This window comes from Elaeis guineensis, chromosome 3 (genome assembly GCF_000442705.2).
Source record: "Elaeis guineensis isolate ETL-2024a chromosome 3, EG11, whole genome shotgun sequence".
In the NCBI taxonomy this organism is placed as follows: Eukaryota; Viridiplantae; Streptophyta; class Magnoliopsida; order Arecales; family Arecaceae; genus Elaeis; species Elaeis guineensis.
Genome location: NC_025995.2, coordinates 41,715,288 through 41,741,879, shown reverse-complemented (window position 1 = coordinate 41,741,879; position 26,592 = coordinate 41,715,288).

Here is a 26,592-nt window from a genome sequence, read left to right as displayed (position 1 = left end):
GCGAAACTTGGGGTTATGATATTGGATGCCATACCGTTGTACTGCGACAATAATAGAGCCATAGCACTTGCTAAGGAGTTGAGGTCTCATCAAAAATTTAAGCACATCGAGTGATGGTTTCATATCATATGCGACTACCTCGAAAAAAAATATATCGAAGTGCGAAGAGTAGACTCTACAAACAACGTGGCATACTCGATGACTAAGCAGTTGAGCCAACCGAAAATTCAAGTCTAGCTTGAGAAGATGGGACTTAGATTTGTGGCTAATTGACTTTAGTCTAAGTGAAAGATTGTTAGATGTATTTCTTAGAAGCCAATATGGCTGACACATTGTAATAAATCTATGGCATAATTTTGTACTTATTATATTGATATGATTAATAAAAGAGCAAGTTCTTTTTCATTCAAGTGTGATGAATCCATGAATCATCTATGAAATTAGTTTCAATATATATTCTCAAGGTGTTAAGAATTAAAGATATGTATTTAATTCTTAAATGCTCCCGATCATAGGATCATCATGAGGACAGTTATAGATTCAGATAGACTGGTGCATAAATTACTTCTTTTGGGATAGACGGATCTCTAGTCTATAGTGTAAAGACACTGGATGATGAGTGCAAGTAGTTGTTAGAGAATAACTAGTATTGAGCATGACTATACGAGAAATCACTTGGATTTCTATTCGATCGTTAGTGATTGTCTCAATGCTGTAGTTGTATAACTGGTTCTTTGACTTGAGATGGCGCTGCTACTCATAGTGAGACTGTTGGAGTTTGACTGACACATAAATATGGATCTCATTAAGCCCTTGTAGTAGATATTGGCGATAGTTGGTCCACTGTGGGAGTAGAATGCGCATCAAGATAGGATCTATCAACCTTGATAGAGAGGAGTAGTCCTATAAGATTTGAGAGGCTAAATCCAAGAGTCTGTGGCCACAGCAGTGTGATTGATAGAAAAGAGCTTCTATAGAAGTCACAACTAGACTTGAGCAAATCGAATCTATCATATGACTGATGCTGAGGTTTGATGATTTATTCATGACCTGCCATCTAATCGGAACTCACGATAGAGGGACTGAATCATACGTTAACTACATCTAGAGGTTCATTTCAGTTCTATTGAGTTACCACTACATATTTCTTGATATCACTAGTGGATTGTGAGAGCTCACTAGGATAATTTTGGATCGACAATTCTTGCGAGTTAGAGTGCAATTATTTCGACCTATTGAAAAGAATTTTCAATGATACTTTGATAGAGATCATTGTATGTCTCGCTATCAGATAAAATTAAACCTATGAGGTCACACAACAAAGAGATTAGGTCTGGAATAAGCAATTGAGTTTATGAAGTATCAATTGGGTTTAGAGAAACCCGTTGGATTCATAATAACCTTGCTGGCACATGGTTGGATCCAATTTCTCTTTTCGTTGGGATTACTTATTTGATAAGATAATTCTAACTTAATTACTTTTCAATAACCTATATGAATAAGATTTATGAGACTCCAATTGTTGGATGTCTAAGGTTATGGATCATATAAATTAAGGGTGCAAGTTCCTAATTAATTTTCTTGATAGTTATTATTGGATGCCACCTTGATTTAATCAAGTTAGACATGTCTATTGATTAGAGGGCCTTTAGTTCTTTTATGGGGTATCTCTTGGGTATGTTTTGGGGTGTCTAATAATGGGTGCAAGGGCTCCAATTATTGGTGCCTAAAGGGTCTCCTAAAGTAAGTTGGATAACTTAAGTTAATAGGAAACTCAATGTAAGTAGGACTTGTATTATGTGATTGAATATGATTCAATCCTTGTGTCTATTTAAAGGAACCTCCCCTAAGGTCTCTAGAGCAACCAAACTAGCAAGCCCCATGCCCATAGAAGATCTCCACGCCCTCTCTTCCTTCCCTTTTCTCTTCTCTCTTGGGTGTTCTACATGCCCCTTCCCTTGGGACGTTCCATGCCCAAGGCTGTTGGGTGCCTTTTCCTTGCTAGTTTCTAGCATCTGGTAGCAGCACATAGTAAGAAAATACTTTAGAGAAGAGGAGAAGAAGAAGATCAAGAAAAGAGATCAAGTATTGATCGCGATCCAGGCTTCATTCATATTCAGCAGGCTGAATTTTTGGAGAAGGAAATTCAGATTAAAAAGGGCTATTCCAGGTTGATCCCAAGTGGATACTCGTAGAGGCTAGATACTTGTGTGGCTAAGAGAGAACCTCTTCTCTTTCAGATTTAAATTTGAAGAAAAAATTATGAAACAGGTATATGATTTGATCATAATTTGAATTTTTGCATACATCAATTTCAGCATATGAAATAGATCTATACGGTTTTATATTTTTATGCATGCATAATTCAGATTAAAAGTATTTTAATCTTGTTCTCCAATACGGTGTTTAGAAAATAAAATTTTGAAACACATATGCATGCACCAAACTCTGAATTCCAACAATTGCTAGATAGTTATATCAATTAGTATAGGAATTATTCTAGTGCTATTGGCTTAGGTTCGGACCTATGGAGTCATACATATAGAAGTACCTATCTGATCAAATGACTGATCATTGATTATGAATTGTTGAAGGATTTAATTATTAATGTGATTGATGATTAATCTTATATAAAGATTGCATTAAACTATTTACCAATGATTGATAAATTAGAGAAATAATTAATTAACAATTTGATTGTTATTGGCTCAATTTGATTGAGCAATGGAGATTGGATCAGATCTAATTGAATTGGATTCAATTAGGTTTGCTTTAGATTGATTGGATGCATCCCTAATAGATAACAGGGCTTGTTCTAATTGATGTTAAAGATGAAAAGAATTTAATTTGATTTGGATTTGATTGGATCAAATCTTATTGGATAATAGGCTTGATTGGATCAAGTCCTATTGATTATGATATGATCTTATATACAAGAATCAATTTCTAGATTGATGGGGTCTTAATCTAATTAATTTTCTAACTAGATTAGGGCCTAATTAGTTTTTTAATTGGGTTTAGACCTAATTAGTTAGTTTGTTATAACTAATTTCTAAGTTAGTTAGGATTGGGTCTAAGAATTAGTTAGAGTTTGACCAAGAATCATGAGTTCTATTTAGAATAGGACTTAGCCAACTCTTAGATCCCATGTATTTAAGATTCTCCATGCCACATTTCTTTTCACCGTAAGAACCCGCACCCAAGAAAGGATGCCGCACCCCCTTTATCTTCTATGAGAAATAATGTGCACCCCTCCCCTCTCTAAGTTGCCAAAAGAAGGGTGGGCATCTAAGAGTTGGATGCCCCAAATCCCACATGCCCAAGCCTTCTTCTCCAACCCCTTTTGAAGGAATTTTATGAGGCTTTTGTTTGCTGATTCTTAAGCATAAAAGAGAGGGTCCTCATCTGGTTTTATAATAGAAAATTAGAGAAGAAAGCTTTTTCCCAATGAGAGGAACTGAAGGAAGAAGAAAGGTCTTCTTTTTTGTGCGCAACCTTGGAGAAGGAGTTCTTCTCACAGATTTTTTTTATTTTTTTTATTTAAAAATCAGATTAGATCTGATTTTTAACATGAAAATTTAGAGAAAAATATCAAAAAAAATTGGTTGGGAGTTTGGGGCTTTCTAGGACTCTAGATCAAGAAGAAAAAGGGAGAAAAAAAGAGAAGAATGATTTTTCTCTTGGGTCTTTCTTTTTAATTTTTTTAGAGCATGAAAATCTACATTAATTTATATATGAGAAATCAGATTAGATTTAATTTTTATCATAAAAAAATAGAGAAAAAAATTCTTCTTAAAGGTATGAAAGGAAGAGAGAAAGGTTCTCTCTTGTGTATGGGAGAATTGAAAAAAAAAAATTCTTCTCTTGACCTCTATCGTAGAAATTTGATGCGTGGATCCATAAAGAAATAGAAAGAGTCTCTTTATTCTTCATTTTCTTCATATTTCTCTTAGATCAGCCAACAACATGGTGTCTTTGCGAGCTAACACTTCCAGAGAGATCGATCAGCACAAGAGCTTCATGTGGATACTCATAGAGGTCGGATACATGTGCAACTACTAAGCATCATGAAGAATCAACTACCATAAATTTTGAATGTAGTGATCTGCTATCCACATTCACATATTAAGTTTTGAACTTAATTTATAATTCAGATATGATCTAATTTGACATAGATGTGATCTATGCTTGCTAAATTTTAGATTTCAGATTTACATACATGCATATTAATTTTTGTCATAGATCCTGTATGATAATTTTAGATTTGATCTATGCATGCATTGTAGATTAAATTATTTAATCTGTGTATGTTCCACTATAAAATTTTAAAAATACATGCATAAAACCATCACACTTCCCTTCCACTAGTATTAGAGTGAAGGTTCATTATGACATGAACATATATGCATATAGAGTTAAAATCTAAATTTAGTAATGCATGAGATGTATTATGATCTAATTTTAGATATGATCTAATATAAAAATCAGATCTGATATAATTTAGATTAGATATAAATTTTTGTATATATAATATGTGAGTAGATTAGATGATCCGATTAGCAAGTACTTGGATTGGGTTGATCATCAGACCATCCGATCATAGAAGCAAAAAGAGTTTAAAGATCCTCTCTTCCTATTCGATAGGGTTCTCTTATGGCGTGTAGGATTGCCATGTGATTTAATCTCATGAAGAAGAATGTGAAAGGAAGAACTTATTTTTCTGCAAAATTTTAGATGTTAAAATCCTATGATTTGTTGTATGTGATACAAAGCTTGAGTTGTATGAAAAATAAAATATCTAATCTATATGATTAAAATTATTTTAATCATAAAAAATAAAATTTAAAATCATAAAATATTTAGATATGATCTAAAAATTTGTTATAATTGATTTTATTTCAGTTTATGTGAGAATTTTCAGATCTGAAACTATATGATACCTGTTGGCATGGCAACTGAGCCGACTCAGTTTTGAACTGAGTTGACCCAGTCTCCTGGTTTAGTGGGCTTAGTATTGACTGATCTGACCTAGTTATCTCAGATCAAATAGTAATGATTACTGTTCATGATCTGTTAGTCGATCAAGTATCAGACTTAGTCGATCCACTGAAGTGAGCCGATTTAGTTTTGGGGTGAGCCGACCTAATTTTCAGAATAAAAGATTTTACATAAAAATTGATGTAAAATTATTTTATAAAATTTAAAAGATTTTAATTAATAACCTTAACCCATATTAATGCTATGCTTAATTAAAAATTAAAAAATATATTTTAGATCTAGAATTATGATTAAAGATTTAATGACATTGCATAAAATATAGGGCATGGGTTAGCTCAAATTAGATCCTTTTAATTGGGTTCGACCTAAGGTTAGAATCAAAAACTTAATAGACTAAAAAGAGTAGTTAATCAAATCTAATCAATAGTTGATTTAAATTAGGTCAAGGATACTCTAGATCTAGCACAACAGTTGTAGAAGGTCAAGTCCATATTTTTGATTAAACCAAATGGACCTTGATTGAGGCTCAGTGGTTGAGCCTGAGTCATTGGGCTGATTAGATCACTAAGTGACTCGAATTAATCCATGTCATTAAGATTAATTAGTATGACTGATTTAGATGCCCTAGACCAACTTGTCTCTAGTCCTTCTCATGACTTGGTGAAGTTAGTGGGAGAATTGATGACTTATCGATTGGACCAGCTAGTCTCTAGTCCTTTACATAACTTGATAAAATTAATGGGAGGATTTATGATATGTAGGTCAACTAATTATTTCTAAAATATATTAAATAAATTTTTTAAATTATTAGATCCATAAAATGAGCTAGTTATGAGGATAACTAGATCATAGCCTTCTATTAAGGTGTATGATAATGCATCTAATATTCTAAATAGGTATTGGAGGTACCATACGCTTGGTGTCTATTGGGTATTAAAATTATCATTCATCATATGACTGTCTTGTTGTATTTTTCAGATCAATGATCAGATTGACCGAGCTACACTCAGGCCTGAGTTTTTGTTTGCTGGATGCACTTGATGTAGTCATGTTAATGGTTGGACCTAAGTGAATTTTTCAGTGGAGGTGACACATGCCTGTTGAAGAGATACCTAGGGTAAAATCTGATTGTTAAAAATTATTTGGAGAAATAATTGGTTAGGAACCTACCCATGGATATACTATGGTTGGCTGAGCCACACTCGGGTCTGAATACAGTCTGTGTAGATTTTAGTACCCACTAAAGAATTAAAGTAATTTCTCGAATTAAAGGTAGAAGCTATCAATTTGTATAAAATAATGAGAGAATCTTTAGACAAAGTCCAAGTCTTTAGGTTTAAAATAGTTCATATACTAATAGATCAATTATTTTTTTTTAGAAATGGCTAAAAACTTATCGCTCTGTTCACTATTAGACAGTAATAACGTCATCGGACCTAACTTCGATAGCCAGTATTAGAAGTTAAATATAGTTCTTGAGCCTGAATTGATCAAGAAGTTTAAGGCTAACCATAATCAGATAAAATGCTTCTTTAGAAGAAGTTGGATCATTGGAAGAGGAATCGTCCTTGATATTTTGATTCCCTTGACCCAAATAGGCTTAATGTTGGATGTATGCCCTAGAAGCCAATCTTGGCTAACACATATCATATTATTAGGACATGATTTTATACTTATTGGATATTTATATTACCATTCATATTTTATGTGTCCATGAATCATCCAAGAGATTAATAAGATGATGACACATATTCTCAAAGAGTTGAGAATTTGAGACATATATCATTGATGGTTAATTTTAAAATTGCTCCTGATCATAGGATCATCATGGGGATGGTGATTAATCTAGATAGACCAATGTATGGATTGCTTTCTTCAGACAGATAAGTCTCGAGTCTGTGGTGTAGTGACATTGAAGCGAGGGTGCAGGTGGTTGTTAGAGAACAACTAGCACTGAATGTGACCAATATGAGAAGTCACATGGATGTCTGCTCACTCGTTAGTGACTTTCTCGATGCTGCAGTAGTATGACTGATCTTTTGACCTGGGGTGCTAGAGCTGCTCGCAGTGAGTCTGTTGGAGTTTAACTACACATAAATATTGACTCAATGAGTCCTTGTAGTGGATGTTGGCGATAGTTGGTTCGCTGTAAGAATAGGATGCGCAGCTAGATGGAATCTATCGATCCTAGTAGAAGAGAGTAGTCCTATAGGATTTAAGAAGCTGAGTTCTTAAGTCTATGATCATAGCAGTGTGATTGATGGAAAAGAATTTTCATAAGAATTACACATAGACTCGAGCTGCTTGAATCTATCATATGACTAATGATAAAGTTTGATAATTTATCTATGATTTATCATCTGGTCGGGACTCACAATAAAGAAATTGTATCATAGTTAACTATACTTAGAGGGTCATCACCTTTTATTCTGCTGGATTACCACTATATACTGTTAGGTATCACTGATGGATTGTGAGACCCACGAGCATCATCTCGATGATCGATGATCTTTGATGGGTAGAGTTGGAATGGTTCCAATCTATTGAAAAAAGTTTTAATGATACTATGATAGGGATCATAATATATCTTACTACCAGACAGAATAGAACCTATAGGATCACACACAAAGAGACTTTTGATTGATTAGATGGTTGAATTGTGATTATGAATCATGATAGGATTTAATTATCAATTTGATTGATGGTTAATCTAATGCAAAAGTTATAATTAAGTAACTCGCTAAAGAGTTAGTGAGTTATAGGAGGATTAATTAGCAATTGAATTATTAATTAGATCAATTTGATTAAGCAGTGGAGCTTGCATCAAGTCTAATTAAATTAGATTTAGTTGACTTGATATGGGTTCGATTTGATCAAACCTAATTGGGTTAAGAGATAACCAAAATACATGGGAGAATATTTTTTTATTTGATTAGGATTTAGATTTGATCTAATTCTTAATTAGACTAGGATCTAACTAAGAGGTTTTTGGGTTTTTATTTGGATTAGGAATCCTCCTCTAATTAGTTGACTTCTAATTTCTGATTGGATTAGGTTTTATTCTAAGTAGTTTGGGCTCCTAATCAGATTAAAATTTCAATCTATTTGGATCTAATTAATTCTTAATATGATTAGAATTGATTAAAATTTTATTTGGTTTAAATCAGCCACTTAAGGATGAGTCCCATGTGGTTTGGACTCTCCCTCCTCTCATGCGCCAACTAGTCCCATGCCCACTTGGTGTTTGGATGCCATATATACACCCCATGCCTCTCTCCCTTTTGTGTGGAATATCTCTTTTTTCATGAGCTTTGTGGGCATAAATAGGAATAGGTGTTGGGCGGCATCATGTGCAAGAGTCCTAGGATAGTTGGACTCTTATCTCCTATCTAAAATCTAACTCTCTTCTTATTTAAACATGGGATCATAAGGGGTGGTAACCAACCTGATATGGATCAATTTTTGGATGCCAAAAGTAAAGGAGGCATGCGTGAAAATTCAAGGGAGAAGAGAGGCACGACATGAAGGGAGAACGTGAGGTTGGTTATGTGTTCTCATCTCTTCTTTCTTAGAAACAATCAAAGTTTGGTTGTTAGGGCCTCTTCTCTCTCTCTTTTGTCCCAGTTTGGATATGAATTTTTCTCTCCTCTTTGTCCAAGAGTTGGATATGAATTTTTTAGATCTCTAGCATAGAAATTTTGACCATGGGTTTTAGGAAGAAAGAGAAGAAAGTATTCTTCTCATGATCTCTAGCGTAGAGATCTTCATCCTCCTATTTGTTTCTTCTTCTCTAAGAGTGTCTTGAAAGAAAAAAAAAATTTCAATCGTTAAGATATGATCTTTACAAGGGAGCTAGCTCTTCGATGAGATCAAGAAGCTTCTGATCAGATTGAAATCTCGTGTGGATACTTGTAAAGGTCGAACACTTGTGCGGTTTCAAAGGACCTTCGGAAGACATCCATGATCATCAGTTCGTGGTGTAGATCGACCCGAGTCAAGGTATGAAGATTAGATCTTCTTTATTTATTTTTTACTATTTGATTTCTATATCTGAATCCTATCTCACATATATAGATCTTGTTTATGATTTTAAGATTTGATCTTATGCATGCTTAGATTAAATTAGATTTAATCTGAATTTTTTAATTTTCATTGCATACTTGTTTTAAAAATTTTTGCATGCATGAAATCATAAAACCCCAATAGTGATATCAAAGCCACATCATATAAATGAGATTAAAATTTAGATCTAAAATCTATAGAGAAAAATTTCAGATCTAAAATTTTTGATGTCGTTCTAACATAAGGTTGCCCTGGCATAACTTGTTATCCTATATGGTTATCCTAGAATGATATTAAAATTTTTAATATCATTTTAGATCTAATTTTTTATCATATATGTAATATATGTTTTATTATTTAGATTTGAAAAGAGTTTCGAGATCTATTTTGATTCGTATGTATGATATATGAAAGCATGTTTAGGGTTGAAATTAGTTTCTTTAACCTAAACTTTATTCATATATATGATATATGATTGTAAGTATGATTTGAAAAATTATTTTGAATCAAAACTCACTTTTCATGTAAAGAATTTAGATCTAAAAATTTAGATTTAAGATATGAAATTAGTGTTTGTGCATGAGGAATTGATCATGGGTAGATCAAATTAGGTCATGTAATTGGATTACATCTAGAATTTTTAATTTGATCATAATGGGTCAAAATTGATTTAGTAGTTGATCAAATTAAGTCAAGTATTGATTAGGATTAGATCAATACAACTTAAGATCATATAATTATTGTTGATCGAAATGATTGACACCCATATGTAGAATCAATTAACCTAAGGATCTAATTCGGCTCTATGGCTCGAATCTGATTCAACTAAGCTAACCTATTTGGACTAATTAATCAATTGATGTCTATGACAAGTAATTAAAATGTGGTTATTTAAGTGGTTCTATTTACTGATCTGACCAACTTATTGGTGTCTAAGGAAAGCAATGAGGGGACCCCCACCAATCTCTACTTATCTGATTAATTTGGAAGCTTGAGTCTCAAATATGGTTGTTTGGTGGTTTGGTTTAGCCCATGCCAATTAGATCAGTCATGTGATGACTGATTAGATGAGACCTAAATTCAAAACCTCTTCATAAATATTAAGTCTAATTATCTTCCACTGTTGTACATATGCGGACATGCTACCGGCATCGAGAACATGCAACCACTCTATTGGCAAAGAGTTGCTCCAGGGTAAAGATGGGGTTGGACCCAATAACTGTTAGGTGAGGGACCCGATGATGGCTTTGCACCTGCTTGTGAACAGTAGGTTTGACTTAACTAAGAAGTGTGGGCAATAACTGTTAGGTGAGCCTACATGACTTAGAGACCAAATCGCTGCAACATGCTTAGAGAAGCATCTGACCAAAAAGTTGTCCATGCATCGATGTGCGTGTTATCAATAATTATTACGTGAGTTGCAAGATATCGGTGGGACCGCGGCACCCACTAAAAATTCAATTATCATATTAGGGTTTTTATTTCTCCATCTGGAGAGTGTGAGAGATCTGATAAAATAGTGAGAGTCTTTTTTTGCATCTAAAAGTTTCTAGAGTAAATTATAAAATAAGTATAAATATCTAACTAGAATCTTTACTCTTTGCTGTTTATTGTGTTAGCTTCCAACCCACTAGCTTGAATCCTAGATATCAACCATTTAACTGAAACCAATTACATAGACCGGCTCACAAACCTAAGAATCATTCTTAATTAGAAAATTAAGTAATGTTCTCTATCAGATTATTCTAATATTAATAGCCTGTCCAACTCAAAGTCAACGAGCTATACTTGATGAGTAGATGGACAATGACAATAAAGATAGGTGCTATATGTTGAAGTCCATATTGAGATGAACTCCAACGTATGCATGAGCACATGTACACTGCCAATAACATATTGATTCATCTACAGGTATTGTGAGGTGATCAAAGTCGCACAGTGCATGAGATACGCGGTGGGCAGTTAGTCTATGATCACTATTTGATAATGATCAAGGACACTAAGGAGCTTAAAAGGCTCGACATGACTATGCATAAAGAATTGCTTGTAGATTTGATTTTGCAATCTCTTTTTAGCTTGTATGGGTAGTTTATGGTAAACTACCATATGACTGACCTTCTTGACATCTTATTTGAATTGGTCAAAATATTAGTAACTAAGGAACCTTGAAAAGTTCAGAGGTATATACCTGGAGAGCCTAAAAAAATAAGGACACACCTTGAGTAGGCTTGTTGAAATTGCTCAATACTATCCTTATGATTTTCTCTTCTCCTAGTTGAGTTTTAGACTCTAGTACTTTTTATGTACTTTAGTATAGAGTCTATGAAAAGATAGAGGGCTGAGAAAGTAACCCTTAAAATTGACAATAGGACAAGAGTTGCTACTATGGCCATGGGCATCTATCCTTTGTGATTATCACTTAGATTTAGTTCTTAGAGATAGTCTCTATCATTTGCATGGTGATGCATCTGTGAACTTAATTGAGCAAGCAGTGAATACTATTGGATCTGAGAGATCTAAAGTTGAGATAAAACTTAAGTATATGTGGAATCTTAGGCTAGGTCGTATAGGAGAAGAAAAGATTAACGATTGGAGAAACCTAGGCTTTTGGGCTCATTGACTGTTGAGTCATATCTAGTTTGTGCATCATCTCTTTGAGAAAAAATGACTAAGCTACTCTTGTGGGACAAGAGAAAAAAGATCACTGAGATACTTATCCTGGTACACATTTGATGTGTGTAGCCCATTTGATATGCTAACAAAGAGAGTTATCTCTATTTCATTATCTTTATCGATGATCAGTCATGATATGGGTAAGTATATGTGATATAAATCTGAAAATTTTGAAAGATTCAAAGAATTTAGATATAAAGTAGAGAAGCAAATCAAAAAAATTTTAAAGGTACTTCGATCGAATTAAAGATACAATACCAAAGAAAAGAGTTTATCGGTTATCTTATAAAATGGCATAGGTTCATATTAGACCCCTCTTAGTACATCTCATCTCAATGAGATAATTAAGAAGAGTCATGAGACTGTATGAGATATAGTCCAGTCCATGATAGACTTCATTGATTTATTTTTATTTCTTTAGGGACATACTTTATTTCAACAGAATTGGGTTCTCTCTAAATCTATTTCTATCACACCATATGAGACATAGCATGGTGAGAACTAATCTTGGTTATTTTAAGATTCAAGGATGTCCTGTCTGTGTGAAGAACAGCAGGCGGATATGTTAGAGGATAGATTTATAAAGCTCATTTCAAAGAATATCCTAAAAGAGTTTGGGATACTATTTTTTTTCCTTAAAAGATCACAATGTGATTGTGACCCATCATGTTATCATCTTTAAAAATTGTTTATCCAAAAATCAAGCAGTGGGAGGAAAATTAAGCTCGAAGAGAGTGTCTTTGAAGAGCAACGAGCCATAGGATCTAAAAACCTATTCATGATGAGCCAGTATATGTATGTTCCTCCTTCACTTTGTAGATATAGTAGGATCTCCCATCCTCTCGAAAGGTACTTGGGTATACTTAACTGAGGATGTAGAGAAAATTTATTTCTCATGGGAGATAGGAAACATAGAGATGATCTCAAAACCTACAATGAGGTGATGTCAGATATCGACTCCAAGAAAGAGATATAAAATAGCTTTTCTAACTAGATATCTTTTGAAGATTTTTATATGGAGTAGCTTATGAATTTCACTTCTCATGATAAGAGATCACAAAATCTGCAATAATCATGGAGTTGGAACATTTATCTTGATGATATGATCGAATTGTTTAATCAAAAATGAAGAATTATGTATTTACAAAAGGGTCAGTGGGAGTGTCCAATACTGACATCGGTCAAAATATGGTTGCATATAGAATTCTCCATAAAAGACATGAAGCAAGTATCCTATATTCTGAGAATATAAAGATCTATAAAGGTAGATGCAATTGGATGCTTGTATTTTCACAGATAAAGTACAGAGAGTAGATGCTGAAAGGGTTCAGATAGAAATCTAGAAGAGAGATCTGCTATCCTCTTGGGCATAGATATAGTCAATACTGTGAATTTCATGAGTAGATTTCAGTCATATCTAGGCTTAAAGCACTGGATTGCTGTGAAAATATCCTTAAGTTCTAGAGAAGAACTAAGGGATTATTCTTAATTTTAGAGAAGGGTCAAAGCTAGAAGTGAAAGGATACACCAATTCAGATTTTATGTCTGATGTTAATGATAGAATATCTACTTCATGGGATGTATTCCTATGTGATCATATCGATATCTTGAAAGGATTTCAAGCAATCGATCAATGGAAGCTGAGTACACTGTAGATGTGTAGGATGCATTCAGGTTTTAATATTAGTTACAGAACTAGATGTCATGCTATCAGATACCATGACACTATACTGTAAAGACAATGGCACCATAGCCCTTGTTAAGGAGTTTAGGTCTCACCAGATATCCAAGCACATAGAGCAACAGAATACGTGACTACCTCAAGTAGAAATACATAGAGGTGCAAAGAGCAAACACTACATGAGATATGGTTAACCCACTGGTAAGTCACTTAGCTAGCTAAAGACTAAAGTTTGTCTTGTGAAGATGGGGCTTGGTACATGGCAGATTGGCTTTAGTGCAAATGAAAGATTGTTGGATGTATGTCCTAAAAGCCAATCTTGGCTAATGCATATCATATTATTAGGATATGATTTTGTACTTATTGGGTATTTATATTATCATTCATATTTTATGTATCCATGAATCATCCAAGAGATTAACAAGATGATGACACATATTTCCAAAGAGTTAAAAATTTGAGACATGTGTCATTAATGGTTAATTCCTAAATTGCTCTTGATCGTAGAATCATCATGGGGATGGTGATTGATCTAGATATATCAGTGCATGGATCGCTTCCTTTGGACAGATGAGTCTTGAGTCTGTATTGTAGTGATATTGGAGCGAGAGTACAGATGGTTGTTAGAGAATAACTAGCACTGAGCATGACCAATACGAGAGTCATATGGATGTCTGCTCACTCGTTAGTGACTTTTTTGATATTGCAGTAGTGTGACTGATTCTTTGACCTGTGGTACTACAGCTGCTCGCAGTGAGACTGCTGGAGTTTGACTACACATAAATATTGACTCAACGAGTTCTTGTAGTGGATATTGATGACAGTTGGTCTAATGTAGGAGTAGGGTGCGTACCTAGATGGAATCTATCAATCCTAGTAAAAGGGAGTAGTCCTATGAGATTCAAGAAGCTGAGTTCTTAAGTCTATGGCCATAGCAGTGCGATTGATAGAAAAAAATTTTCATAAGAATCACACAGGAACTTGAACTGATTGAATCTATCATATGACCGATGATGAGGTTTAATGATTTATCCATGACCTGCCATCTGATTGAGACTCATGATAGAGAAACTGTATCATATATTAACTGCATCTAGAGGTTTATCATCTTTTATTCTGTTGGGTTGTAATTACATACTGCTAGGTGTCATTGGTGGATTGTGAGACCCATGAGCATCATCTTGATGATCGATGATCTTTGATGGATAAAGTTGGAATAGTTCCAACCCATTGAAAGGAGTTTTAATGATATTGTGATAGGAATCATAATATATCTTACTACCAGACAGGATAGAACCTATGGGGTCACACACAAAGAAGCTTTTGACTGATCAGATAGTTGAATTATGATCATGAATCGTGATAGAATTTAATTATCAATTTGATTGATGATTAATCTAATACAAAAGTTGCAATTAAGTAACTCGCTAAAGAGTTAGTGAGTTATAGAAAGATTAATTAGCAATTGAATTGCTAATTGGCTCAATTTGATTGAGCAATAAGGTTTGCATCAAGTCTAATTAAATTAGATTTAATTTGACCTGACATAGATTTCGATCCCTAAATAGATTTAATTAGATTGAAACCTTGTGTGAATATTTGTAGAGGTTGGACACTTGTACAATTTTAAGAGATCTTCAAAAGATATCCATGATCATCAGTTCACGATGTAGATCAACCCGAGCTAAGGTATGAAGATTAGATCTTCTTTATTTATTTTTCTCTATTTGATTTCTATATCTGAATCCTATCTCACATATGTAGATCTTATTTATGATTTTAATATTTGATCTTATACATGCTTAGATTAAATTAGATTTAATATGAATTTTTTAATTTTTACTGCATACTTGTTTCAAAAATTTTTACATGCATGAAACCATGAAATCCCAACACATAAAAGAGAATCAGCAAATAGTTGCTGGTCAAGATAGTTATATGATAACTCTTTGAAATTTCTCCATGGTAATACTACTACCTAGGTATAGGATATTGACAGTATAAGTCATATTTGCAAATAGTTACAAAAAAATTTAGGATAGTTGAACATTTGAAAACGGCAAGAGACTCTTGAATGTAAGAGGTGGAAGTTAACATTAGAAATCATCGAGCTTGTTTTCAATCCTGAAGATGTCGTTTTAAGTGATTGTCACTATTGTCTAATCTTATTGATGGTGTCAATAAGAATGATTATTCTGATATCATTATAAATGATACTATAATAATGAGTGGATAATTAAAAATGATATAAGCTCAGTGCCACAGTCTGTTAGTGTAAAATACACGTCTAACCAGTATCTTAGATTAAATAATATTACTGAAGCCTATCTTTGGCATAGTTGACTTAGTCAATTTTTATTGGAAAGGATGAATGAGCCAATAATATTCTGAGTTTGTTACATATTGATGTATTTGCACTCATGAATATAAATGCTAGAGAAGGGCTTACTACTTCATTAAAATCTTTGATGACCTATCTTGGCATGGATGCATCTTGCTTATGAAGCACAAGTCTGAATTGATTGAAATATTCAAATGATTCCATAATGAGATAGAAAAATAAACTACAAAGAGTATTAGAACTCATCGGTCAAACTAATGAAGTAAATACCTTTACAATAAATTTTAGACATATCTAGGAGAGAATTGGATTCTCTTTCAATGGACATCTTCTGGGACACTACAGTTTAAAAGGATGTCTGAAAGGAGAAATCAAATTTTGTTAGATATAGTTTGGTCCACTATGGGATTTGTTAGTCTACCTAGGGTTATGATTTAGAGACTACTTGATATGTGCTCGAGAACATTTCGAGCAGATTGATCACCAAATTTTCATATGAGATATGTGAAGGGGAGGAAATAGTTTCCCTCTAGAATGCCCAGGTTGCATCTAAGAATTTCTTTTAATATTCTACTTGCTTAAGGATCAAATTCTTATCTGAATCATAGCAAAAAATCAGAGATCAAATCCCAAATTATTTGATATAAACCTTTGCGGAGGCCTAGATATGCAGACCCTCTACTTCGTATGCACGTCAGATGCCGCAGGAAAGCAGGATGAACTCCAATCCAATTGACTTCACAACTCAATCAATTGAGGGATGAGATGTGATAATATGACATCTCACACCAGCAAGTAGGATGTCCAAGAAGGATACACACCCAAGGAGAGGAGGCGGCAACAAAGAGAGAGATGTAGAAGATGAAGGACCTCTCTCTTCACATGCCTGTCTCTCTCTCTTTTTCTCTTCTCTCAATTTGATTTGTTTGCTATTCTATTCTCTTCTTTCATCCATAGATAGAGACCCTATTTATTTATAGATGATTCTCATAATCCAATGAGAGGAGGACTCTTTATTCAAATCTAATTTGAATTGGTCCAATACTCATGAAAGAAGGACTCCTATATGAGATATAATTGCCATCACTTATGACATCCACTTTGCACCTACTCCCACACCCACTTGAGATGCCCCAAATAAGCACCAAACTAATTTTTGGTCATGCTTCATGAGTGAGTATTCTTAGTACAAGTAGGAATACTCATATCTCATCCAAAATAAGTCCGATTCGAATCTGATTTGAAGCGGTTCAAAATAATTTCGAAAGACTATCAATCCTAAACTCTTTAAGACTTTTGTACCAAGTCTAACTTGAATTTTGGACCTATTTAAGTCTAATTAATTCAGATCTAATCTGAAATTAATTAGTACTTAAATCCAATCTTTCATATATTTCATGGATCATAGATAGAAATTGTTTATCCTCAGGATTGAATCTGAACCTCATGTGTAGTGCTAGCTAGACATAGTCAACTCTTCAATCCTGTTTGACCCATAACTCAATTCTCAATTAAGTTAGCTTATATGTTCAATCAAGTCAAGTACTTTCAGATTGGATATATAAACATAAGTCAATTCTTTCCTACTTTGTCTGGCTTGTGTGTGTGACTCCATAGGTTCAAATACTAAGTCGGTAGCACAGGAACCAATTCCTGCATTAATCGAGATACCATCTAGCAATGATTTCCAACGTTGAGATAGGTCAAATTATCATAAAAGAATATTTCAGAATCCATACTCATGGTTACTGCATAATTTATCTTTTTGACCCTGGATGCTCTAGGATGGTCTCAAGTTAACTGTCAACCAAGATTGCTTCATCCCCATTGTATTTCAACATTTCAAATCCATCTCATGGACTATCCTGCCCAAGGCTTTACTAAATTGAAATACAGCGATACATCAACTTCAATAATCTAGAGGGATCAATCCCATCTTGATCCACACACAGACTTCGTAAGTACTTGACTGTACCCAGTAGCCTTCCATCACTGCATTAAAAATTCAGGTAGTTCGGCACCAAAGCATAGTGAGTTGCTTGCAAGTCACTATGGTGATCTCAGGTCTGAAGGATATTTATATCCATGTGTTTCACAAGCAGCTCTTGATAGCAGAATGCTTAGCAGGTGAGTCACTTATTCAGTGATGATGTACCCTTATATCTCACCTATATGCCATATCAGTGGCACCACACTCCTTGGTTAAGAGGACAACCAACCCATATGGCACACAATGACCTTCACTCAATAAACATCATTATCCTGAAAGGATGTATTATTTGATCATGAATTTGTTTAAGAACTATACGATAAATCTTCTCCTTATCGTACACTCAATAAACATCATCATCCTGAAAGGATTCATCACAGTACAAGAGTTCAAGGAAGATGTCACTTTATGATGAAAAATATCAGAATAACTATTATTCAATAATCAATAATTCATATACAAGGATGAACTCAATCATCACATGATTGGTTTTAGGACACAATTTCCAACAACTCCCACTTGGACTAAAGCCAATCGGAGTAGTATCTTATACCCATCTTCCATTTAAAGTCATCGAACTCTTTGATCCCGAGAGCTTTAATGAAGGGGTCGACTAGGTCTTCTTTCTATCGATCTTTTGAAGCTCGACGTCACTTCGGTTCACGATCTCTCACACTAGGTGATAGCGGCGCAGAACATATTTAGTGCGATGGTGTGACTTAGGTTCTTTTGCCTGAGCTATGGTACTGGAGCTGTCACAATATAGCAGGATAGGACCATCAATAAAAGGTACAACTTCCAGCTCGATAATGAACTTTCACAACAACACCATCTCCTTTGCAGCATCCGATGTTGCAATGTATTCTGCTTCGCATACAGAATCGGCCACAATATGTTACTTGAAACTTTTTCAGCAAATAGCTCCTCCATTCAAGGTAAATACGTAGCCCGACATGCTGCTATCATTACAATCTGATTGAAAACTAAAATTAGTATATCCCACAAGTTGTAGATCAGAGTCTCCATAGATAAGCCATTGGTCTTTAGTATTTCTCAAATATTTAAGAATTGCTTTTGCAATCTTCCAATGCTTCTCACCCAGATCTGACTGGTACCTACTCACTACCTCTAGTGAATAGGCCACATTCGACCTCGTACATGTTATAGCATATATGATAGATCTCACTACCGAAGTATATGGTATTCTACTCATGCGCTCTCTCTCCTCAGGAGTTGTCAAACAATTCTTCTTGGAAAGAGTAATTTCATGGTCTATCGGAAGATAGACTTTCTTAAAATTATCCATGTTTAACTACTTCAACAAGGTATCAATGTACATGGATTGGGACAATCTAAGCAACCTTTTGGATCTATCCCTATAGATCTTCATCCTTAGGATGTACGATGCTTCTCCCAAGTCCTTCATGGAGAACTGTGATGATAACCATAGCTTCACACTCTGTAAAGCCAGGATGTCATTTTTTAGTAACAGTATGTCATCCACATACAGCACAAGAAAAATAACCACAGAATCGAAAGCTCATTTGTTGACGCAAGGCTCTTTCCTATTCCTAATGAAGCCATACATTTTAATTATTTTATCAAAACATATGTTCCAACTCCTCGATGCCTGCTTAAGTCCATAAATGACCTTTTCAGCTTGCACACTTTCGACTCATCTATGGATGTAAACCCTTCAGGTTGTATCATATACATCTCTTCTTCCAGCTCTCCATTAAGAAAAGTGATTTTGATATCCATCTGTCAGATCTCATAATCTAATAATACAGCGACAGCAAGCATAATTTGGATGGACTTGAGCATTACCACAGGAGAGAACGTCTCATCATAGTCTATACCATAATGTTGAGGTGATCCTTAGCAACTAGACGGGCTTTATAAGTCTCTACCTTCTCGTCCGCTCCTCTTTTTCTCTTGAAAATCTATTTACACCCTATGGGTTTTATCCCTTCGGATGGATCAACTAGTGTCTAGACACTATTGATCTCCATGGACTCCATCTTGGACTTCATGGCCTCAAACCATTTTTGGGAGTCAGGCCTTTGCATGATCTCCATATAGGTGATCGAATGCTCATCATTCTCATCAAGTTCAATAGGATCACTGTCTTGGATCAGAAAATCGTAGTATCTATCCGGCTAATGTGGTACTCTACCAGATCTCCTTAATGGTGCCTCTACTGGCTCCGGATTCGATTCACCAATCGAACCCAATTCTATATGTGTCGGTCCTTCCACCTCATGAACTTTATCAAGTTCAATTTTATAGGCATTAGCTCCTTCACCAAGGAACTCCTTTTTCAAAAAGACTGCCCGACTACTGACAAACACCTTTTGTTCTGCAGTGAAGTAGAAGTAGTACCTTTTAGTTTCCTTTGGGTACCCTATGAATAAGCATCTATCAGACTTCGGTCCAAGCTTATCTGTCTTTAAACACTTGACATAAGTTGGACGCCCCCAGACCCTAAGATGTGAGAGCACCGGCTTATGCCTAGTCCATATCTCATATGGAGTTTTATCGACAGACTTGCTGGGCACCTTATTTAAAATATAATAGGCAGTCTCTAGAGCATATCTGCAAAAGAATATTGATAGACTGGAAAAGCCCATCATGGATCGGACCATGTTTAACAAGGTTCGATTCTTCCTCTCGAACACACCATTATGTTGTGGTATTCCAAGAGGGATCCATTGTGAGAGAATCTCATTCTCTTCCAGATATATCAGAAACTCACTGGTGAGGTATTCACCTCCTCGATCTACCCAAAGGATCTTAATACTCTTTTCAGTTTGTTTCTCTACTTTAGTACGAAATTGTTTGAATATTTTAAATGATTCTGACTTATGCTTCATAAGATAGACATACCCATACCTCGATAGGTCGTCTGTAAACATAATGAAGTAGTAGTATCCTCCTCTGACATTTATGTTCATAGACCCACATACATCAATATGTATTAAACCTAGGACATCATTGGCTCTTTCATCTTTTCCTTTAAAAGGTGACTTAGTCATCTTACCAAGTAAAAAAGATTCACAGATAGGCAATGATTCACAATCATCTATTTTAAGGACACATTCTTTGATCAACCTGTCAATCCTATTCTTGTTCACATGACCAAGCCTACAATGCCAATGGTAGGATTCATTGATATTATCTATTTTGGGGTGTTTACTAGGTATGTACATTACACTAACAGGCAATGATATTATGTATATGCCATGTTTTAATTGTCTACACATAATTATAGTATCATTCATAATGATATCACAAAAATCATCTTTTATTATAAACTTGTAACCAAGTTTGGCCAAAAGGCCTATAGAGATGACATTCATCATAAAAAAGAAACAATAATGATAATCATCTAACATGACACTACTGGACTCGAAGATGAGCTGCAAAGTTTCCAAGGCCAGAACTGGAACAAGGCTTCCATCTCCAACGTTAAGGAACCGCTCTCCCTCTCAAAATTTTTTACTTACCTACAGTCCCTGCAATGAATTGCATATATTAATAGGACTTTCGATATCCAATATCTAGATAGTAGTATCACAAATAGAGAAATTATAAGATGTTATCATATAAATACCTTGTGAAGCAACCACTTGCCTCTTTCTCTTATTCTTAGGCCTGTTTGGGTCAAGGGTGGCTATATAAGCAGGATAATTCCTTTTTCAATGACCCAGCTTGTTACAAAAGAAGCACTCTGCCTGGCTCTTATCAACTTTTAATGGTTTGCTCTGCTTGGAATCGGTGGCATGAGATTTTTGCACTTTTTTTTCCTTTCTTCTTCTAGAGGATCGATGCCCTGCAGATGAACCTCCCACAAATTCACTGGCTCCTTTTGGAGCTGGTGATCTTTTTTAAAAGTTTGCAGTAATCCTAGCAAACCATGGTAGTTTACTGTAGGCTTCGTCATTCTATAATGACTGAGAAAGGATAGATAGAATTTTGGTAGCAAATTGAGGATAGCATCTTTGTCTAACTGTTCATGCAACGAAAAGTCAAGTTTGCTAAGATGTTCAATCTGCTCAATCATGTATAATACATGATCAGTGACTGAAGCTTCCTCTCGCATATGGGCATTGAATATTGTGCAAGAGATTTTATGTCTCTCTGCATCCTCAGGGGTGCCGAAGGACTTATTCAATATTTGAATCATCTCCTCAGGCTATGCATCCTCGAACTTACGACTAAGTTCATTGTTCATAGCTGCCCTCTTCACGCAATGCACCGTCGTGCGATCATTGAGCCACTTCATATAAGTATCTCTCACAGCATGAGGAGCATTGGCTGTAGGTTCTTCAGGTGCCTGATCCGTAAGGATATACAAAATCTTCTCATGCTCCAACACGATCTTCAACTTTCGATACTAGCTATCGAAGTTGGGTCTGATGAGCTTGTCACTGTCCAACAGCGAATGGAGGGATAGTTGTTGGCCATAATTGAAAGGAGAAAATATTAGCCTATTAGTATATGAATTATTTTTTTAACTCTGAAGATATGGACTTTAGTTTAAAGGTCCTCCCACTATTTTTTGCGAATTGATACCCTCTACCTCCAACTCGAGAAATTACATTAATCTTTAGCGGGTACTAGAATCCACACGGACTACATTCAGGCCTGAGTATGGCTCAGCCAACCCTAGTGCATCCATGGATAGGTTCATAACCAATTATTTCTCCAAACAACTTCTAGCATTGGGTTTTGCCTCAGACTTCCCTTCAGCAGGCGTGTGGCACCTCTATTGAAAATCCTGGTTAGGTCCAACCATTAACATGACACATCAAGTGTATACAACAAATGAATGTCCAGGCCTGAGTATGGCTCTACCAACCTGAACATTGATATGAAGGTACATCATGATGGTCATATGACGAATGATAATTCCAATACGTAATAGACATCAGGCATGTGGCACCTCCAATATCTATTTGAAATATTAGACTCATTATCACACACCTTAATGGGAGGCAATGATCAAGTTATCTCATAACTTTATTACTTTACGGACCTAATAATTTAGAGAATTTGATTTCATTGACCTGAAAATAAAAGAAGAAGTTGACCTGCAAACTGTAAATCCTTCCACTGACTTCACCAAGTCATATAAAGGATTAAACACAAACTGGTCTAAAGATATCTAAATCAGTCACATCGATTCACCTTAATGGCATGGGTCTACACGAATCGACTAGTGACTTAATCAAAACATAATCTACCATGTTGGCCAGATAAGTGAGTTCAGTGAGAGGGATCTGCCTTTAATTCACCGTAGATGCATCTAGGTGAATAGCTCTCAATTAAAAACTACTTGATCGAATCTGTCAAACTTACCTTAGACACCAACTGGTTAATTAATTTTGATTTGGCACACTAGAAGATTCGGGCTCAACCACGGAGTCATGATCATGGTCCATTTATTAGGGTCAAACATATGGACTTGATCAGACTTCAACTATTGAGATTAATTTAGAGAAATATTGACCTAATCTAATTCAACCTTGATTAGACTTAATCAATTTTTTTACTTGATCCATATGTGTTCCTAACCCTAGGTCTAACCCATTAAAAGGACCTGATTCATGCTAACCCTTTGCTCATCATATTATGTGGTGTCTTAATGATCTTCAATTCTTAATTCTAGATCATTCAAACTTAATTCAAAATTAAGTGTGTGAAACGTGTGTTTCAGTTTGTAGAACTATTCTACAAGGATTTCAAGTGAAGCATACTATATGTTTCAACACATGAAAATAAATTTTCATAATATATTTAACAATTAAACATACATAGGTATGATCTAAACTTCATTCATACATCTCATGTATCATGATAATTTTTAGATCAATACCAATTACATCATACGTAATATGTAATTCAGATCTAAAATAATTTTATATCTAAATTTTATCCTATTATAATGAATCATAAATCACTTTAGATCTAATATAAATATATTTATGATCAAACTAATATATAAAAATTTATTTATTTTTTTTCTTCATGAAACTGGATCACAACAACACCCTTACACATCATAAGAGAACCCATCGAATAGTCAAAAGAGAGATTAATCTCTTCAGTCTCTTACGATCGAACAGTCTAGTGATCTCATCAATCTAAGTACTAGGCTACTAAGATCTGAAATCTAATTTTATATATAATTAAATTAATATATAATTATTGATAAAATTATTTTATGTCATGAACATATCCTTGATCTCATCAATTATATTCTTCATTTAATCCAATTAGATTTGATGTATCATATACATCATATCAAATATAAAACTTATCTTATATTGATTATAAAATATTAATTTTAGATTTGATATCAAATAAAAAAATAATTAGATGCAAATATGAATGTATAAGAAATTAATTTCTGGTAAAATTTATTTTCGTGCAGTGCTGAATTATGATAAGATTCAGATCTAAATATCCATCGAAATGGATCCAATTTAAATCTAAGATAATCCTCACTTCATAAGAAAAATAAAAAAATTAAAATTTGTTAAAATAGATTTAAAATAGATTTTTAATTTATATTATTTTTTATCAAAAATTCAGCAACAGCAAAATTCTGTTATAACAGATTTATAACAACCTCAATCAACCATTGATTAGGCACCTCTAATCTAATCAAAATCAGATCAAAAATTTTATATAAATAGATTAAATCAGATTTAATATCATATAAAAAATTTAAATTATATCTTATATAAATAATTATAAAAAATTTTATTTTATATACATATATTTCAAATCGGCTCTGATATTAGTTGAAGGGGAGGAAACAGTTTCCCTCCAGAATGCCCAAGTTGCATCTAAGAATTTTCTTTAATATTCTACTTATTTAAGGATCAAATTCTTACCTGAATTGCAATAGAACCAGTAATCAAATCCTAAATTATCTGATATAAACCTTCACAGAGGCCTGGATATGAAGATCCTCTACTTCGTATGTACGTCAGACACCGTGGGAAAGCAGGATGAACTCTAATCCAATTGACTTCGCAACTCAATCAATCGAGGAATGAGATGTGATGATGTGATACCTCACACCAGCAGGTAGGATGCCCTAGAAGGATCCATGCCCAAGGAGAGGAGGCGGCAACAAAGGGAGAGATGTAGAAGATGAAGGACCTCTCTCTTCACACACCTGTCTCTCTCTCTTTTTTCCTTCTCTCAATTTGATTTATTTGCTATTCTATTCTTTTCTTTCATCCATAGGTAGAGACCCTCTCTATTTATAGATGATTCTCATAACCTAATGAGAGGAGGACTCTTTATTCAAATCTAATTTAAATTGGTCCAATACTCATGAAAGAAAGATTCCTACATGAGATATAATTACCATCACTTATGACATCCACTTTGCACCCACTCCCACACCCACTTGGGATGCCCTAAATAAGCACCAAACTAATTTTTGGTCATGCTTCATGAATAGATATTCTCAGTGCAAATAGGAATACTCATATCTCATCCAAAATAGATTCGATTCGAATCTGATTCGAAGTCGGATCGAAACAATTTCGAAAGGCTGTCAATCCTAAACCATATAGGACTTTTATACCAAGTATAACTTGGATTTTGGACCTATTTAAGTCTAATTAATTAAAAATAATCTAAAATTAATTAGTACTTAAATTCAATATTTCATATGTTCCATGGATCATAGATAGAAATTGTTCATCCCTGGGATTGAACCGGAACCTCATGTGTAGTGCTAGCTAGACAAAGTCAACTCTTCAATCTCGTTTGATCCATAACTCAATTCTCAATCTAGTTAGCCTATATATTCAATTAAGTTAAGTACTTCTAGATTGAATATATAAACATAAGTCAATTCCTTCCTACTTTGTCTAACTTGTGTGCGTGACTCCATAGGTTCAAACACTAAGCCGGTCGCACAGAAATTAATTTCTACACTAATTGAGATACCATCTAGCAATGGTTCTCGACATCCAGATAGGTTGAATTATCGTAAAAAAATATTTCTAAACCCATGCTCATGGTTACTGCATAATTCATCCTTTTGACCCTAGATGCTCTAGGATGGTCTCAAGTTAACTATCAATCGAGATTGCTTTATCCACATTATATTTCAACCTTTCAAATTCATCTCATAGATTACCTTAGCCAAGACTTTACTAAATTAAAATATAGCGATACATCAACTCTAATAATCCAGAGGGGTCAATCCCATCTTGATCCACATACAGACTTCGTAAGTACTTGACTGTACCTATTAGCCTTCCGTCACTGTATTAAAAATCCAGGTAGTTCGGTACCAAAGCATAGTGAGTTACTTGCAAGTCACTATGATGATCTCAAGTCTGAAAGATATTTATACCCATATGTTTCACGAGCAGCTCTTAACAGCAGAATGCTCAGCAGGGAGTTACTTGTTTAGTGATGATGTACTCTTACATCTCACCTGTATACCATACCAGTGTCACCACACTCCTTGGTTAAGAGGAAAACCAATCCATATGGTACACAACAACCTTCACTCGATAAATGTCATCATCCCATAATGACGTATCATTTGGTCGCAAACTTGTTTAAGAACTATACGATAAATCTTCTCTTTATCGTATACTAGCATAGTTCTAGGGACTTTGTCACAGTACAAGAGTTCAAGGAAGATGTCACTTTGTGATGAAAAATATCAAAATGATTATTATTCAATAATCAATAATTTATATACAAGGATGAACTCAATCATCACACGATTAGTTTTAGGACACAATTTCCAATAATATGGACTTGGGTAATTCGATACTCTCTTATCTTAAGGTTTGAGGTGTTGAG